At 43.0% G+C, this 17073-nt stretch overlaps 1 long non-coding RNA gene across 1 annotated transcript; it reads left to right on the forward strand.

Moving 5' to 3' along the window:
- Window positions 1-29: 29 nt before the first annotated feature.
- Window positions 30-12878, forward strand: LOC125616658. The gene is made up of 3 exons (XR_007347394.1): window positions 30-308; window positions 5284-5390; window positions 12703-12878. It is a non-coding gene; the product is annotated as an uncharacterized LOC125616658 (long non-coding RNA).
- The last annotated feature ends 4195 nt before the right edge of the window (window positions 12879-17073 follow it).

The raw sequence follows: 17073 nt of genomic DNA on the forward strand, positions 1-17073 counted from the left end.
TCCCTTTGGCGGCCTCGCTCCCTCCCGCCGGAACTCAGTTTAATAATTAATTAAAATTTCATTCCACAAGGCGCCAGGTGTGTGCGGCCTGCTTGCCGACACACCACTTCTTTCCTCTCCCCGGCAGCCCTAGGGGGGCATCGTCCCCGAAGGGAACCTGCTGCGCCCAGGGCACAGAAGGGGGATGTGGGAAGAGGCATTTTAGACGTCGCCCTCTGGCCTTACGCTCCCTGAGTGGCCCTTTCCCCACACCTCCTCGCACCTGCCAACTTGCAGAGAGTCCCTCCCCGGGCACCTTTTACCCAAAGGTTTGTGCTTCTCGGCTGGGGTGAGGGGCGGGGTGTGCATTGCTAGGTACAAGAGCCGAGAAATTGTTTGGGGCTTTTATTTATTTCCCGTTTGAAGCAGCTGCCCAAGTTACCTGGGAGATGGAAAAATTATATGAAAGCTCCTTTAACTCTTTGAGGGTTAGAATGATGGTGGAACCAGAAAATAGAGGAGGGTTAATTCCAAGGCTGTGGGTGAGGCTGACTTAAGAGGCAGTACCATTCCTCCAGAGCTGGGAAGAAGGCAGCCTGCCAGGCTTCCCTATGAGCCCCTACCCCGCCTGCGTCCCAGCCCAGGGGGCCCCCAGTTCCCTCAGCCAGACCTGTAGCTCCTCCTTCCATTTTAGCCCCGCCAGCCCCTTCCCCACCCAATATCCCACTGCTTACCCCAGTCCTCTTCCTGGCTGATAACCCCAAGCTACTGCTTCCTCAGACTCAGCCCTCCTTATACGCTTGTCCTTCAAGGCCCTAATTTGTCCACTCCAAATCCTCACCAGGATTCCTAAGCCCAGAAGAGAGCTTGAAATAAGGAAGACAGGGGAAGAGTTAGGAAGTTTCCATCACTTATTAGCTATATATCACTTCAAAGGATATACCTTGGATAAATAATACTTACTCTGTTGGAGCCTCAACTATAAAATGGGGATAAAACCATCTACCCTTTCTCACAGGGTTTCAAGATCAGATAGCAAAATGTTGGTTATAATTTGAAAATGGGAAATGAAAATAAGAAAGTGGTAGTTTATTCTACCATATATGATTGGCAGTTGTGCAAGCCTGGCCGCTAATTTGACCTTTGGGGACTTTTTACCTGATTTCTCCCTTCAAATAGGCAGTGTTCTTCCCACTATCAAAATTTCCTGGGCTGGGGCTGGGGCTCAGCAGCAGCACATTTGCCTGGCATGTGTGAAGCACTGGGTTCGATTCTGAGCACCGCATATAAATAAATAGAATACAGGTCTATCAACAACTTAAAATTTAAAAAAAAAAAAAAAATTCCTCTCAGCAGGCACGGTTCCATGAGCCTGTAATCCCAGTGGCTGTGGAAGCTGAGGCAGGAGAATCCGGAGTTCAAAGCCAGCCTCAGCAACAGTGAGGCACTAAGCAATTCAGTGAGACCCTATCTCTAAATAAAATACAAAAATGGTCTGGGGATGAGGCTCAGTGGTGGAGTGGCCCTGAATTCAATCCCCAGTACCAAAAAAAAAAAAAAATCCTCTCCAACTTGAATCAAATATCTACCATTTACCTCTTGTAATGTGTTTATGGGCTACAGAGGGAAATACAAGAAACAATTAAGGTAAAGAAACATAGGGGAGGAATTGGAGATACAGTGCAAAGATACAGTGTTTTTCATGTGTGTGAGACCCTGGGCTCCATTCCCAGTACTGTCAAAAAAAAAAAAAAAAGGGGTGTATAAAATGAAATTTTGTATTTTGGAATGGAAGATTTTGTCCTTTATTTTATCTTGGGATGAAAAAAATTGCACACTAATCAAAGAAGCTGGAAAAAATATTGTTCTGTGTCCTTCTCTGGGTAGATTAAGGCTGCTTCTACCCTAGTGGACAGCAGGTAGGTTAGTCTGGACCCCTGCGCTCCATTTTCAGTTCCTGGAGGGCAGGGCCACTATCAGCACCTTTCCTGTATCCCAACCATCAAATCTGTTTCTAGGACTGTAGATTGTTGGGACCTTTAAAATGATTCTAGTCCTTTAATCCATAGATAGGAAACACAAGCTAGTGCTAGGCATGTGGGAAATGCTCAATTATTTAATGTTTAAATTTGTAAACTAGCCTGTTGAAATAAGGAAGACAGGGGGAAGACAGCTGCTCAGAAGGCTAAGGCAGGAGGGTCACAAGTTCCAGTGAAACCCTATCTTAAATTTTTTAAAAAAGAGGATGTAACTCAGAAGTAAAGTGCCCCTGAGTTCAATCTGTAGGGTATTTAAGCAGTAAGGAGTCTTAAAGATGATCTAATTCAGCTGCTATACTTTTAGTAGTTAGTAATTATAATAACAAACATTTGTATAACATTGACTATGTGCCGAGTATTCTCCTAGACCCTTAACATTAAATAACTCATTTAAGCCAGATGCAGTGGCACAAGCCTGTAACCCAGCAATTCAGGAGGCTATTTCAGGAAGCTCCCAAATTCAAAGCCAGTTTAGGCAGACTTAGCAAGACCCTGCCTCAAAATTCATAAAATAAATAAATAATAATTAAGAAATAACCAATTTACTCTTCAAAACACTTCTGATGCTATTACCTTCTCCAGCTTGAAGATGATACAAATAAGGCATAGAGAGGTTCAACAATTTCTTCAAGATAAGACAGTAATAGATTCAGATTATGATCCCTTGCAATCTGGCAAAAGATTTGTAACCACTCTGTTACAGTGATTACAAAAAAAAAAAAAAATCAAGCCTTTGAGATGTGAGAAGACTTACTCAGTCACACAGATAGTTGGTGACTTGAGTTGAACCATAACTTATATCCACTGGCCCAAATTCACTGCTCTTTTTATTCTGCTTTACCATAATTATGTCTGTGTATATCACAGACATTCTTCTACTGGCTTTGTCCCCATTTGGCTATGGGGAATACTTTTAGGGGCAGTGGGCCCTTGATCTCTAGCTTCTGTGACCCAGAAAGTATGAAAACTACTGCCATTAGCAACTACAAAGTGCCAGAGAGTCCTCAGACCAGCAGGTTAGGGTCTGGGTCTTTTGCTGTCTGTCCTCTTCCATGACAGAGGGATTGCCAATTCTGAACATGTTTCAACCAAATCCTGTGTCTCTGAAATTCATTCAGGTTGTTAGAAAGGTTTGTAGGGGAATAGCTGGATAGGAAACATAGAATCTCTAAGGTGGGTTTTCAGCTTTACCCTGAGCCCTTCAAAAAAACAATAGCCTTAGCAGAATATGATGAAATATTAATGTATTACAATAATTCAGTACATAATTTTGTCCTGTGACAGATCTAATAAAGTCTAGAATAGCAGGCACCACAAGTTTTAGAAAATAATATGGAAAAACCCTAAAATGGAGAAAATTATATCCGTTTTTTTCTTTGAACTGAAATAAGTTGGTTATTATTCAATTTCCCATGGCAGTGCCCCTTTACCCAGCTTGTGAAACACCAACTCTGCTGAGCTGAGTTTGAAAATAATTGCAGTAAGTAAAATATTCAGAAAGGACCTCCTTATCCCAGGGTAAAGAATAAACAATAAATCAGGGATTCATTGAAAAGTTTTAACCTTGACAAAGAAAAAGAAAAATAGAGGCAGTCAGCTGAAACTGTCTTTATTTCTCCAAGTCTAGCTTGGTCTCAATGGCCATTTTGGTTTTTTATAATACAGACCACAGTCATAGAGGGATGTATTCTCAACCTCTCATTTTCAGGAAGAGGAAATTCCTACTTGGAGCATGTATTATATGTAAATGCAAGTTCCATAAAGCTCTAAGTGTATCTGGACATCACTCTATAAATACGCAGTGCTGAAAACACCCTGTAATGTAACATGAATAGGCTTTAGTCCCCTGAGCATTCCATGGGTTGTTTGAATAACAGCTAAATTTTGACAATGCAAAAAAACATTCCCTAACTTTTCTGCTTCAAAGATCAGATTTCTGCACATTTTATTTTCTGAAAGTAAAAAAGATCTGTAAGGGCTGAGGCTGTATGTAGCTCAGAGGTAAAGTGCTTGCGTAACATGTGCTAGGCCCTGGGTTCAATCCCCAGCACTGCAAAAAGAGAAATATATAAGCCAGGTGTGGTGATACATACCTATAAGCCCAGCTACATGAGAGGCAGAGGCAGAAGGAACATAAGTGTAAGGTCACCCTGGGTAACTTAGTGAGACCTTGTCTCAAGATATAAAAAGGGATAGGGGGATGTAGCTCGGTGGTTAAGTGTCCCTGTATCCTGGTACCACAAAGGAAAAAAAAAATGTAAAATCAACCCATATTCATTTAAACCAGCAAATATACCCTGTCCATTTCATCACCCCTAACACGATTTCTGTCACTACTAGAACCACTCAGAGACTCTTAACTTCCTCTAGGATCCAGAATTGGTATACTACTTGGCCAATCCTAGTCCCACAACCTACCTCCCATGTCAACTCCAGAGGGATAACATCCCTTCCCCATCACCTTAGGTCCCCACCATATTCGTGCATTCCACAAACACTTGAGTGTGTTCTATGTCTTAGGCACAGTTTTATTAATAGATGCTGGGGATACAGGAATTAAACTCAGCAGACCCTATTTTCCTGGAGTTTGTCTTCTAGAAACAAATGAATAGATGAGAAGACAGTTAATGATAATCAGTGCTATGGTGACCAATGAACCAGGGATAGATTGGAAGTGACTGGGGGAGAAACCTAGGTTGGGTTGTCAAGAGAGCTGAGGAAATGACATTTACATGGAGACCTGAATGACATGGAGGCAGCCATGCAAAGAATCTGGGTAAAGAGCATTCCAGGCAGAGGGAACAACTAATGCAAAAGCCCTGCAGCAATAACAAGCTCCCTGTGCTCAAGAAACAGAAAGTTAGTGAGGCTGAAAACAGTCGAAGATGAGGTCAGAGAGGGAGGCATGCCCTGGCTAGTGCAGAGGCTCATAGGCCAGGGTAAGGAGTCTGGATCTCATTCAAAGTGTAATGAGAAGCCTTTGGAAGGTGTTAAGCTCGGAAGTGGCATGATCTGATTTATGGTTTTAAAAGATCATGCTGGCTGCTGGGTGGAGAATAAATGGCAGGATCAAGGGATGCAAGAGAAACCACTTAGGAAGCTATTATAGTGGTCCAGGTGAAAAGAACAGTGGCTTGGGAAAGGACTACAATGGTGGGAAGTTAAGGAGTAGAAGCACTCAAGAAATATTGTGGAGTTGGAGTGCCCAGGTGACCTCCTTTGGTTCCCTCTGCATGATTTATTCACATCAAATAATTTTTGACAGGAAACAAACATTTCTTGAGCACCTACTGTGCTAAACACTGGAAATTCCAGTCCAAAAGGGAAGCCACATTCAGCCTCCTTCTGCCTTACTGCCAAGGAAGTTCTCAGGTGAGAATACTATTGACCACCTTGATCCTACCCCATTTGCAAGGCCAGAGGCACTCCCATTGCCCCACTCCCATCCCTGCGCAGTTCCCCAGTGCTGAACTGGGATTGATGGTGTGGGGGAGTGTTTACAGTTAGAGAATTGATGTCATAAAGAGAAGAGTTCAAAGTCCTCTCAAGATCTCATTGCAAAGACCAGGGGAACCCAAAGCTTCCGGAGTGGGGAAAAGGTGCAACCAGGGCCTCGAGGACCAGAGAAACCTCTTGAGGCCCATACCACTGCTGGTCGTTCTCTGGGTGCCCAGAGCCTAGCTTGCCTGAGCCCCACTCAAGCCAGACTTCCTCAGCCTTTTTCCCCCACCCGATTCTGCCACACCAATTTCCCCCACGTCTTTTTGGTAAATTTCTGAGTCTCATGCGCCCTCTGATGGCACATTTATGACACTGCCACCCCTAGTTCATCTCCCAGCATTTCACTACCTCCATCTACTATATGGCTCAGGGGCTGTATGAGAAATTCCAGAAAGCCTGGGAAGGGCTGAGAATGTCATTGCATTGGAAAAAAGGGCTACATCAGCGTTTGAGTCTTCAAGGCATGAGCTAACCCTCCATCTATTCTGTACACAACGTTAGATGAACCTTTGGTTTATGAATCGAATAAACCATTTTTGAGCACCTACTGTCAGCTGACCCCAGTCATCAACAGGTGCAGAGCTGACCCACACTCAGATGATGGGACACTCCCAACTGCCGGCTTTGAGTCTAAGGCTAATGATGTGAAGAAGATAGAACAGGTTAGTATTAATTCTGGTCTCAGCAGCAGGGACAGGAGCTAGAACTAGACTCTTCCTTCCCACTATCCAATTTCCCTTTGTTCCTGCCTGATTTTTAAGCCTGAGTACTCTGGGCCTTTCCATCATTTCTATGAGCAAATCATTCACTATCCTTCCAAAAAAATTGTCTTTTCTGCTCACATTAGTTACAGGCTGTTTCTATTTTTGCAACCAAGAAGATGACTGGTACATTGGACAATTGACCAAGCCTATCTGAGCCCTAGTTTCTTCAGTAAAAAGGGATGATACTGGGCTCAGTGGCACACGCCTATAATCTCAAAACTCAGGAGACTGAGGCAGGAGGATCACAAGTTGAGTCCACCTCCACAAATTGGCAAGACAACTTAGTGAGACCCTGTCTCAGAATTTTAAAAGGTTGGGGGGATGACAATGACTTCCATATGCAAGGCTGTTTTTTAGTAGCTTAAAACAACACATGTTTACTAGTTCAGTGGAGTCTGAGCATGGCTAATATAATGCTCTGTTTCATAATCACATAAAACTACAAGCAGGACTGAGGCTGTACTCAGTGGTAAAGTGCTTGCCTCGCATGTATGAGGCACTGGGTTCAATCCTCAGCACCACATAAAATACATAAAGATACTGTGTGTTCATCCACAACTGAATAATTTTTTTTTTAAAGAGAGAGTGAAAGAGGGAGAGAGAGAGACAGAGAATTTTTTTTAATATTTATTTTTTAGTTATTGGCAGACACAACATCTTTGTTTTGTATGTGGTGCTGAGGATCGAACCCGGGCCGCACGCATGCCAGGCAAGCGCACCACCGCTTGAGCCACATCCCCAGCCCCAATAATTTTTTTTTTTAACTATAAGCAGGGGGTTAGCTGGGGCTTCAGTTTCATAGGTGGCTAGAATGGGGAAGGATCCAGTTCCAAGCTCATGTGATTGTTGACAGGATTCTGTTACTGGCAGGCTGTTGGACTGAGGGCCTCAGCTCCTTGCCACCTGGGGCTCTCCAATGTGGCAGCTTGCTTCCTCAAAGCCATCAAGAAGAGTGTCTGCTAATAAAACAGAAGCTCTAATCTCATTCACCTTCATCAAAGGGCCATTCAATCACTTTTGCTGTGTTCTGTGGATCAGAAGCAAGTCAGTGGGCCAATTAATACTCAACAGAAGGGAATTAAAGAGGGAATGAATACCAGGAGATGAGGATCATTTGTGGCCATCTTGGTTGGCTTGCCACAGTGAGGTGGCCATTAGTCATCCTTCGGGCCTTGTTCAAAATCCCACTTTCCTCTTGACTTTTTAAGTCCCTCCCAAACCCAAACCCATACCCATCAAAATTAACCCCTTTTACAAATGAGAAAATTTCTGTGTGTGTGTGTGTGTGTGTGTGTGTGTGTGTATGTGTGAGAGAGAGTTACCAGGGATTGAACCCAGGAGTGCTCCACCACTGCTGAACTACATCCCCAGCCCTTTTTATTTTTTATTTTGAGACAGGGTCTCACTAAGTTGTTTAGGACCTTGCTAGGTTGCTGAGGCTGGCCTCCAACTTTGGATCCTCCTGCCCTAGCTTCCTGAGTCACAGGGATTATAGACATGTGCCACTGTGCCTGGCCACAAATGAGGAAATTTTAAAAAATTGTCTATCTATCTATCTATCTACACACACACACACACATATAGGTGCTCCTCAGTTTACAGTGGGATTGTGTCCTGATAAACCCACCATAAATTGAAAATATCTTAATTCAAAATGCATTTGACAAATGAGGAAATTTAAAGATGTACTGTGAATTACATGGAATTATTTTCTTTCTCTCTCTCTCTGTCTCTCTCTCTCTCTCTTTTTTTTTTTTTTTTTACTGAGGTTGAAGCCCAGAGCCTTGTGTAGGCTAGGCAAGTAGGCAAGTACTCTACCACTGAGCCACACCCCCAGTCTGGAATTTTTTGTGGGGTTGACTGGAGAGTGAACCCAGCAGCGTTCTCCCACTGCACTATATCCACAGCCCTTATTGTATTTTTATTTTGAGACGGTGCCTCACTAACTTGCCCAGACTTCCCTGGAACTTGTGATCCTCCTGCCTCAGCCTCTGGAGAGGCTGGAATTATAGGTGTCCATTACCTCACCCTGCTGCAATCCCAGATTTAAGACAAACAAAAATAGGGACATTAATGGGGCAATTGGGGAACTTTAGGTTAGATATTAGTGTATTGTTTCCCAAGTATGGTAACTGTCTTGGTTATATAGAAATTACCCTGTCTGGGGAATGTATGATGAAGTGTTTAGGAATGAAGTTGATATCTGCAACTCAGATGGTTCAGCAAAACCAAAGAGAAAAAGCAAATGTAGGAACAATAACAGCTAATAAATCTAGGTGAAAGGTAGATATGCAATCACTGTATTATTCTTGCCAGTTTTCTGTAAGTTTAAATTTTTTTAAGATAGAAAGTTAAGGAAATGCCAAGCCTTCTAAGTTTTGATACCAGCAGGAAAGTACTCCAAAAGAGGAAAATAACAGTATACTGTGGTTCCCCTAAATTTCCAATTTCCCACAGAGGAAGTGTGGAGGGTATGACCATGAATACCTACTCTACCCAATCAGCATCATGAATGCCGGGTACCAGCAAGGCAGGCCTACTGAGTAATATTTATTCAGAAATAATTTGATATTTGACATTTTCCCAAAAACATCAAATTTGTCATGGAATTTTTTTTTTTTGTACCAGAGATTAAACCAGGGGCACTTAACCACTGAGCCACATCCCCAGCCCTTTCTTATATTTTATTTAGAGACAGGGTGTCACTGAGTTGGTTACAGCCTCACTAGGCTGGCATTGAACTCCCAATCCTCCTGCTTCAGCCTCCTGAGCCACTGGGATTATAGGCATGTGCCATCCCACCTGGATGTCGTGGAACATTTTGTTGTTGTTGTTGTCAGTTGACCTTTATTTTATTTATATGCAATGCTGAGAATTGAACCCAGTGCCTCACACATGCTAGGCAAGCACTCTATCACTGAGCAACAAACCCACTCCTATCTTGGAAATTTTTTTTTAATATTTTTTTTAGTTGTCAATGGACCTTTATTTAATTAATTTGTTTACTTATATGCAGGTGCTAAGGATCGAACCCAGGGCCTCACACATGCCAGGCAACTGCTTTACCCCTGAGCAACATCCCCGCTGTCTTGGAAATTTTAACAATTTTGTTCACCTTCTTAATTTTTTTTTAAGTTGGAGATGGACACAATACTCTGTTTTATTTATTTATTTTTATATGGTGCTAAGGATTGAACCCAGTGTCTCACAGGTGCTAGGCAAGCATTCTACCACTGAGCTACAACCCCAGCTTGACCTTATTAAATTTTTTAAAAAATTTTTGCAGTTGAATTGCTTTTCACTGAATAAGGTCATGATAATCTTTTTAGTGCTTAGAACATCTGAAAGTCATAATGTAACCCCACACTCACCCCAGACAAGCAGGCTGGGAGCCCTAGCTCCTAAGGCAGGAAAACCAGGAAACTACACAAGGTGACTGGAAAACTGTTTTTTAAAAAAGCCCTTTAGAATTGGTAGCAGTTATGTGGGAGGCAAGATGTGCAAAGGGCCCCAGTCTGGGAGTCCAGGAATGAAGCTAGTGGCAGTATGGATGGAAACTTTGTAATTCAGTCTACCCTGAGCTGGGTTTGTTGTTACTGTTGTTTTAATTATTTTTAATTGTAGATGGACACAATAACTTTATTTTATTTAGTTATTTTTATGTGGTGTTAAGGATCAAACCCAGGGCCTCACACGTGCAATTAAAGTGTTCTACCACTGAGCCACACCCCCAGACCTGGGTTTTATTTTGTTGGTTTGTTTCTTTTGGTGCTGAAGGTTAAATACTCTGGGCTGTTTTATAGTTCATGTATTTTCATTGTTTATTTTCTTTCTGTGCTTCCTTAATATTAGTAAAGCTTTTTTTGTTTACACTCAGCTATGTTGAAAAAAATCAAGACAAGAAGATTATGTCTTTTGGGGCAGAGGTCTAAAGGGGAGGGAGCCTTCCAGAGTAGAATCCTTGGGCAAGTGTGTTTTACAGAAAATCTATTTACCTCCCCCCCATCCTCCTCCTGCTCTTTCCCTCTGGGTTACCCCCTCCTCCCGACACACACCCTATATCCTTTCCAGTGTGGTATAATGAACAGATCAGTCTGGGCTCTGCAGTCAAGGGCACTGGGACTTCAACTAGTTAGAATGTGACATGGACAAACCTCAAAACTGATTCTTCCTGCCAGATGCATGCCTGTAATCTCAGTGGTTTGGAAGACTGAGGCAGGAGGATGGTGAGTTCAAAGCCAGCTGAGTAACTTGGTGAGATCCTAAGCAACTCATCAAGACCCTTACTCTAAATAAAATATTAAAAAGGGATGGGGGATACGGCTCAGAGGTTAAGAGCCCCTGGGTTCAATCTCCAGTATAAAATAAATAAATACACACACACACACACACACACACATTTCCTTTTAACAAATATTCACTAATGCCAGCTAGGCTGCAAGCACAATTTAGATGCTAGGGATACAGTGGAAAGCAAAGACTGACCAGGTTTCTGCTCGCATGCAACTTGCACTGTAGTCCAGGGAGGCAGACAATAGAGATATACACAAATGAGTAAGAAAAGTATACAGCATGAAAAGTGTGTTGTGGAATCTGGCTACATTCTATGATTCCAATTACATGATATTCTGGAAAAAGCAAAACTATGGAGACAGTAAAAAGATCAGTAGTCTCCAGGAGCTGGGGGAAAAGAAGGAGTGAAGAGGTGAAGTACAGAAGATGTTTAGCAAGGTGAAATTATACTGTACTGGTAGGTAGATGTCATTATACATTTGTCCAAACCCACAGAGTATTCAACACCAAGAGTGAACCCTAGCGTAAACTTTAGATTTTGAGTGATAATGATGTGTTGGTATAGATTGATTTTAACAAATTTACCATGCTGGTATTGGATACTGACATTGGAAGAGGCTGGGCATGTGTGGGGGCAGAGCATAAATGGGAGTTCTTAACTTTCTGCTCAATTTTGCTATGAATTTAAAACTATTCTAAAAAATAAAGTCTATCTTTTATAAAGTGTGCTGCAGAAAATTCACGTGTGATAAAGGGTAACTAAAGGCATTTACTTCTAGGTAGGGTGAAAAAGAAAGTTCTAAGACTGTTTTCTTGTGTATAAAATTTGTCTTCACATTTGTTGCTTTGAAGTTGAAATAATATGTACATTAAAATGGCTCTTAAATTGCTTCTCTCTCTTCTCATGTGAAAAAATATGGAAGAGTATACATAATGTATTGGTAAGCACCCCCACTGACCCCTGCCAACTAGCATTCAGGCCCTGGTGTAACTTCTATTCAACGCTCTGAGTGTGGCCTGAACCCTTAAGAATAAATTGCAGCAAATGTGATGAGATGTCACTTTCAAAATTAGGTTATAAAGAGACTTTTATTCCCACCTCCACTCCTCTCAGAAATAAGCTGCCATGCTGTGAATCGCCTTATCAAAGAGATCCAGATGGCAAGGAACTGATGAATCCAGCCAACAGTCTACAAGGACCTAAGCGAGTGAGGTCTCACAACTATTGGATATAATGTGTGTTCACTGCGTGGTCCTCAGCTGGATACTGATTGGGATTTATCAGCCGTAAAAGACATTAGGAGGCTAACTGGGAGGATTCAAATATTGACTAGAAAATAAAAATGAATGAAATGGAAAGGTGAAGATCATTGATTAAAAAAAAAAGCAAGTTCAAAACAGCATGTTTATTATGATCTCATTTTGTAAAAACAGAAAACAAGGCTGAGGTTGTAGCTCAGTGATAGAGCGCTTGCCTAATATGTGTGAGGCACTGGGTTTGATTCTCAGCACCACATATAAATAAAGATCATTGATAACAGAAACATTTAAAAAATTTTTTAGAAAAACAAAAACATTCATGTGTTCATGAAAGGAGATTTTCTATAACCCCACAGTTTCATTTCTAGATATATATTCAAGACAGAAATCAGTTCATATGTCTACTAAAAAATATTTTCAAGAATGTTCAGAGCAATTTTATTCATTATAGACCAAATTGGAATCACCTTAAATATTCCCCAATAGAAGAATGGGTAACTAAATTATGGTATATTCTAATAACAGAACATAGCAGTGAAAAAGACAAGGATGAACCTCAGACATACGATGCTGGGGAAGAAGACAGATTCAAAAGAGCACAATACACACTGTAGCATTCTTTTATATGAAGTTCAAGAACAGGCAGATCTAATCTAAGATGATAAGCATCTGATAGGACGCTGCAGGCTAAGTGGGAAGGGGTATGAGGAAAATGTCTGGGTTGAAGATAAGGTCTTCATCTAGATGTAGATATATAGATAAAAATATTTTAAAAGTTGACATTTAATATTTACACACTTTAAACAACAGAGTTATATCTCACTTTGAACATTTCTTCTTCTTCTTCTTTTTTTCTTTTCCTGCAGTGCGGGGACTCAAACACAAGGCTTTGCACATACTGGATAAGTGTTCTGCCACTAAGCTGTAGGCCCAGTTCCTATACATATTTTTCTTTTTATTTAGGGCCTTGCTAAGTTGCTGAGGCTGGCTTTGAAATTGTGATTTTCCTGCCTCAGCCTCCCAAGCCAAGCTGCTGGGATTACAGGCATGCACCACCACACCCAGCTTCCAGTACATCTTTCTTAAAAAAAAAAAAAAAAAATCCAGGAGTCTGGGGATGTAGCTCAGAGGTAGAATGTTTGCCTAATATGTAGGAGGCCCTGGGTTCCATCGCTAAATAAAAGAAAAATAAAAAAGATCCAGATGATCTACACTAAAATTATTAATAGTACTCATTTCTTGGGGATGGGAATATGATGTTTTGATTTGTTTTATTGCTTATCTGTATTTTTCTAATTTTTTTATAATACATAGGGCCTGAGTCTGTAATAATAAAAGGTTATTTTAAAAACTGCATTCCAAATCCTTAATATTATTCATATTGCCTCAGGGGGAAGTCAAGAAATGTACTTACTGCATTATTCCTGAAGGAGAGAGAGGTGTGGCCACACATAATACAAAGGAATGAAGTGCTAATCACTGTGGCATCCGGCTCTGGGGGACTTTTCAGGGGAAGTCCCAAGTCTTGAGTCCAGAGCATGTGGAAGGTCCCAGTGGACCAGACTATCCAGCCCTTGCACTGTAATGGAAAGAACCCAGGAGGTAGAATCTGAAGATCTAGCTCTGAATCCAGATTCAACCCCAGATCCAACCGTTGACTAATTGTGGCATTTGGCAAGTCATTTAATCTCAGAAGTGGAAGGAACCTTTAAAGTTCCTTCTGTGGGTTAGTCACAGGGCAGGAGCTAAAACCCCAGTCACTGACCTGTGCAGGTTCTTTCCACTATGTGCTACTTCCCTGCCTTTATTTTTTATTTTTATTTTTGGTTCTGAGGATTGAACCCAGGGCACTTAACCACTCAGCCACATTCCAGCCCTTTTTGTTCTATTCTGAGACAAGGTCTCACTAAGCCTTGCTAAATTGCTGAGGCTGACCTCAAACTTGTGATCCTCCTACCTCAGCCTCTTTAGTTGCTGGGATTATAGGTGTGGACCACCATGTCCAGCTGCTTCCCTTTTCATACTCCTACTCCCAATAACTTTGATATAGCAATTTACATTTTTTGAAACACACTGTTCCTGTTGAATACTCCCAGAGTCTTGTGATAAATGAACATTGTTCTTTCCCCTTTTTATTTCTTATTTTTTTTCAAAGATAGCTTTAGCTGAGCACGGTGGTACACAACTGTGTTCCCAGAGGCTCAGGAGGCTGAGGAAGGGAATTGAAGTTCAAGGCCAGTTTTAGCAATGTAGGACACCCTGTCTCAAATTTTAAAAATAAATTGAAAAGTCTGCAGATATAGATCAGTGGTAAAGTGCCCCTGAATTCAATCCCCAGTACCAAATAAATACATAAGTTTAAAAATAAATAAAGATAGCTTGTTTGCTTCATGTATTTGTTTGTATGTTGTGGTGCTGGGACAGAACCCAGGGCCTTGTGCATACTAAGGCAAGCAGTCTGCCACTGAACCACATCAGTCATTCACTGGTACATCAGTGGTTTCTGAGATAATAAATGGCTTGCCCACAACTAGTAAATGGTAGGATTAGGACTTGCATTCTTGTCTTCAGACTCCAAATCCTGCCTTCTTTCCATAGTTCCAGGTGGCCTGTGTAGGTCCCTGACACTTAACTGCCTTCTACTCACAACACACATGCAGGATCTCATTTGGAGCAGAGGCATGAGAGCTCTGCACAGAGCATTCTTGGTTAGCTAACAGACCATACTGGGGCTAACCTCAGGTTGTTCAAGGAAGAACCCAGACTCCTTCTGCCTCTAGTACACCAGAGGCTTTACAAGAATTCAAACTTCCAAATCTGGACAGTCACAAGGGTCAAGGGTCTTTCCATTCTAATTTCCAACCTGGTTCCAGATGACTGCCAGCTCCCTCTGTTCTAAGAGTACCCTCCTCATTCATGAGGGGGAACCACACTTTATCAGCCTACTTGCCTCCACCCTAAGGCCCTGCTTCTTCATCCCTATCCAGTTTCTACCTCTCCCTAATGTTCCCTTCTCAGGACCCCAGGACTCATCATCACCCTTGAAGCCGTGAGAAGCAGAGCAAGAGGCAATGTTGGGCCCAAGGGGCAAGAGCTATGAGCAACTGGCACTATGCCCTCTTCAATAATTCATTCCTGGGGAGGCTGTAGGCACTATGCCCTCATTCTGAGCCAGAGATGGCTACCACAGCTCAGAGCCTTACATTGGGGGAGTCAGAAGTGGGGCAGAGGGCTGGTAGAGCAAGTAGAATATACCTAACCTCCACACCCATGCTGGTACCTCCTCCCCTGCTCTTTGTTAGGGAGGGGCTCTGGTCTGGATAAGAGGAGTCATACCATGGACATAAGGAAACTCACATGCAAACCAGAGAGGCAGAGAGGAGGGATCATCACAGAGCCTCAACCCCACTCCCGCCAGGCCAGCTGTACATGCGGGGCTCAGCCTCACACCCCATGCTTCTGAGCCTTTTCCAGGCTATCCTCCTAAAAGATGCAAGTCCGCTTTATCCCAAGTTTTTGACATGTTTCAGCTGCTCCCACTTGAGGAACCTCTCCCCTAAAAGTTCTGTTATCTGAAATCAAACACTGCTGCCCCCATTGCTTTTCCACCCCAACTTCCCTGGCTAGCCTGATATTTACTAAGCTTATAAGCCTGCAGGAGTCGGGTAAGTAGGTGAACCCACCCCTTGAGCAGATGATTCAGAATCCTAAAGTGTTGGGAGTTTGGCAAGAGTGGTTCTTTGCCTCCAGGGAGGAGAAATGGTGCTAAAGTGCAGCCAGCCTCCTTCCCCACCATCCTAGGGATCCTGCCTTCCATGCCCCATGCTGAGGCAGCCCTAAAGTTCTGCTCCTTCCCCAGCCTGGTTCCCACTCCAACCCATTCTGTGGACCTGGAATCACATAATACATGCAATGGAGCCAGAGGGGAAACTGAGGTCTAAGACTAAAACAAACATATATCAAGCACCTACTGTGTGCCAGGATGAGCCAGACTCTGGACAGCAGGAGGATGAGAGTCAAGTATCTCAGCTTTCTCACCTTCCCCTTCAAAAGGCAGAACTCCCAAATCCACAGAGCAGTCACACTGTCTGTCCCAGAGTAGGTAAGTGTTAGGTCTTGAAGCCATAGCTGACTCCCCAGTCCCTGGAGGCCTGCTTGCAGGAAGGAGGGTGTAATCTTTCTGGGCACTGTCAGCAAGAAACTCTTCAGATATATTTATAGCAAATGCTGCATCAGGGGATGGAGGCTGAAAGTGCCTCAAGGCATCAAATAACACCATGGACCCAGAGGCAGGAGGCCAGAAAAAGAAGACTGCTTGCAGCAGGAGAGACTGAGGTTTGATGTCTGAGGAACTTCCCCAGAGTAATATCTGGATTTGGCCATGGGGATTCCCTGTGGAAACTACTGCCAAATTTTCCCAGAAGAGAAGGGCTAGGCATCTTTTTTGGTCTGGTAGAATAGACATAAAGGAATAGCTGTAGTGATCTCTATCCTGTCGTGCACAGATTTTCAAATACCAGGGCCACTAAGCACAGGTGTGTGGATTATGCCATGCTGAGGAGGCAAACAGAGGTTGAAATTCAGCTCTATAGCCGTAGGGCAAACTCCTAGTGCAGAGCTTCATTTGTGCAGAAATTAGCCAGAAAGGTCAGCAGGGGCCCTGCCAAATATCCTGAGTCCTGACAACCTGGAAATCTGGGAGGTCAGGGGACAAGGTGAGTTGGATCCAGGGAGAAGGGATGGGCTGCCTGGAAAGTCCTCCAGCTTGTATGCTAAAGTCCAGGACCTGAATGGGCAAGTTAGGGCAAGGGTCCCCTAACTTTGTCCATGCTAGAAGCCCCTCTTAGGATGCCCTGCCCAGATACTGTGAGGTCAGAGCCAGAGAAGGGAAACCTGAGGGACCTCCCTTAGGGAAGAAGAGGGGGTGTGTGTCCTGGACAGGTCTCAGAGAGGGAATGATCCTACCGGTCATCTCACACAAAGGGGCTTGGAAAAGGGCAGCTTGGGAATCTAGAGACTGGTCTCCTGGTTGTTGCTCTGAAGCTCCGATCTTTTCTGTAGCAGATGGATATGTGAACTGATCCTGTGCACCTCAGATTCCCTCTGATAGGCTCAAGGAGAAGTAATTGATATTTCTATTTTAAAGAGGGGAGATGGTTTCTAACCATGGATTCAGGCAGAGGGAGTAGAGGGAAGGAAGGGGAAGAGGGAGTAGAGGGAAGGAAGGGGAAGAGGGA

The sequence above is a fragment of the Marmota marmota genome, unplaced genomic scaffold (genome assembly GCF_001458135.2).
Source record: "Marmota marmota marmota unplaced genomic scaffold, marMar, whole genome shotgun sequence".
In the NCBI taxonomy this organism is placed as follows: Eukaryota; Metazoa; Chordata; class Mammalia; order Rodentia; family Sciuridae; genus Marmota; species Marmota marmota.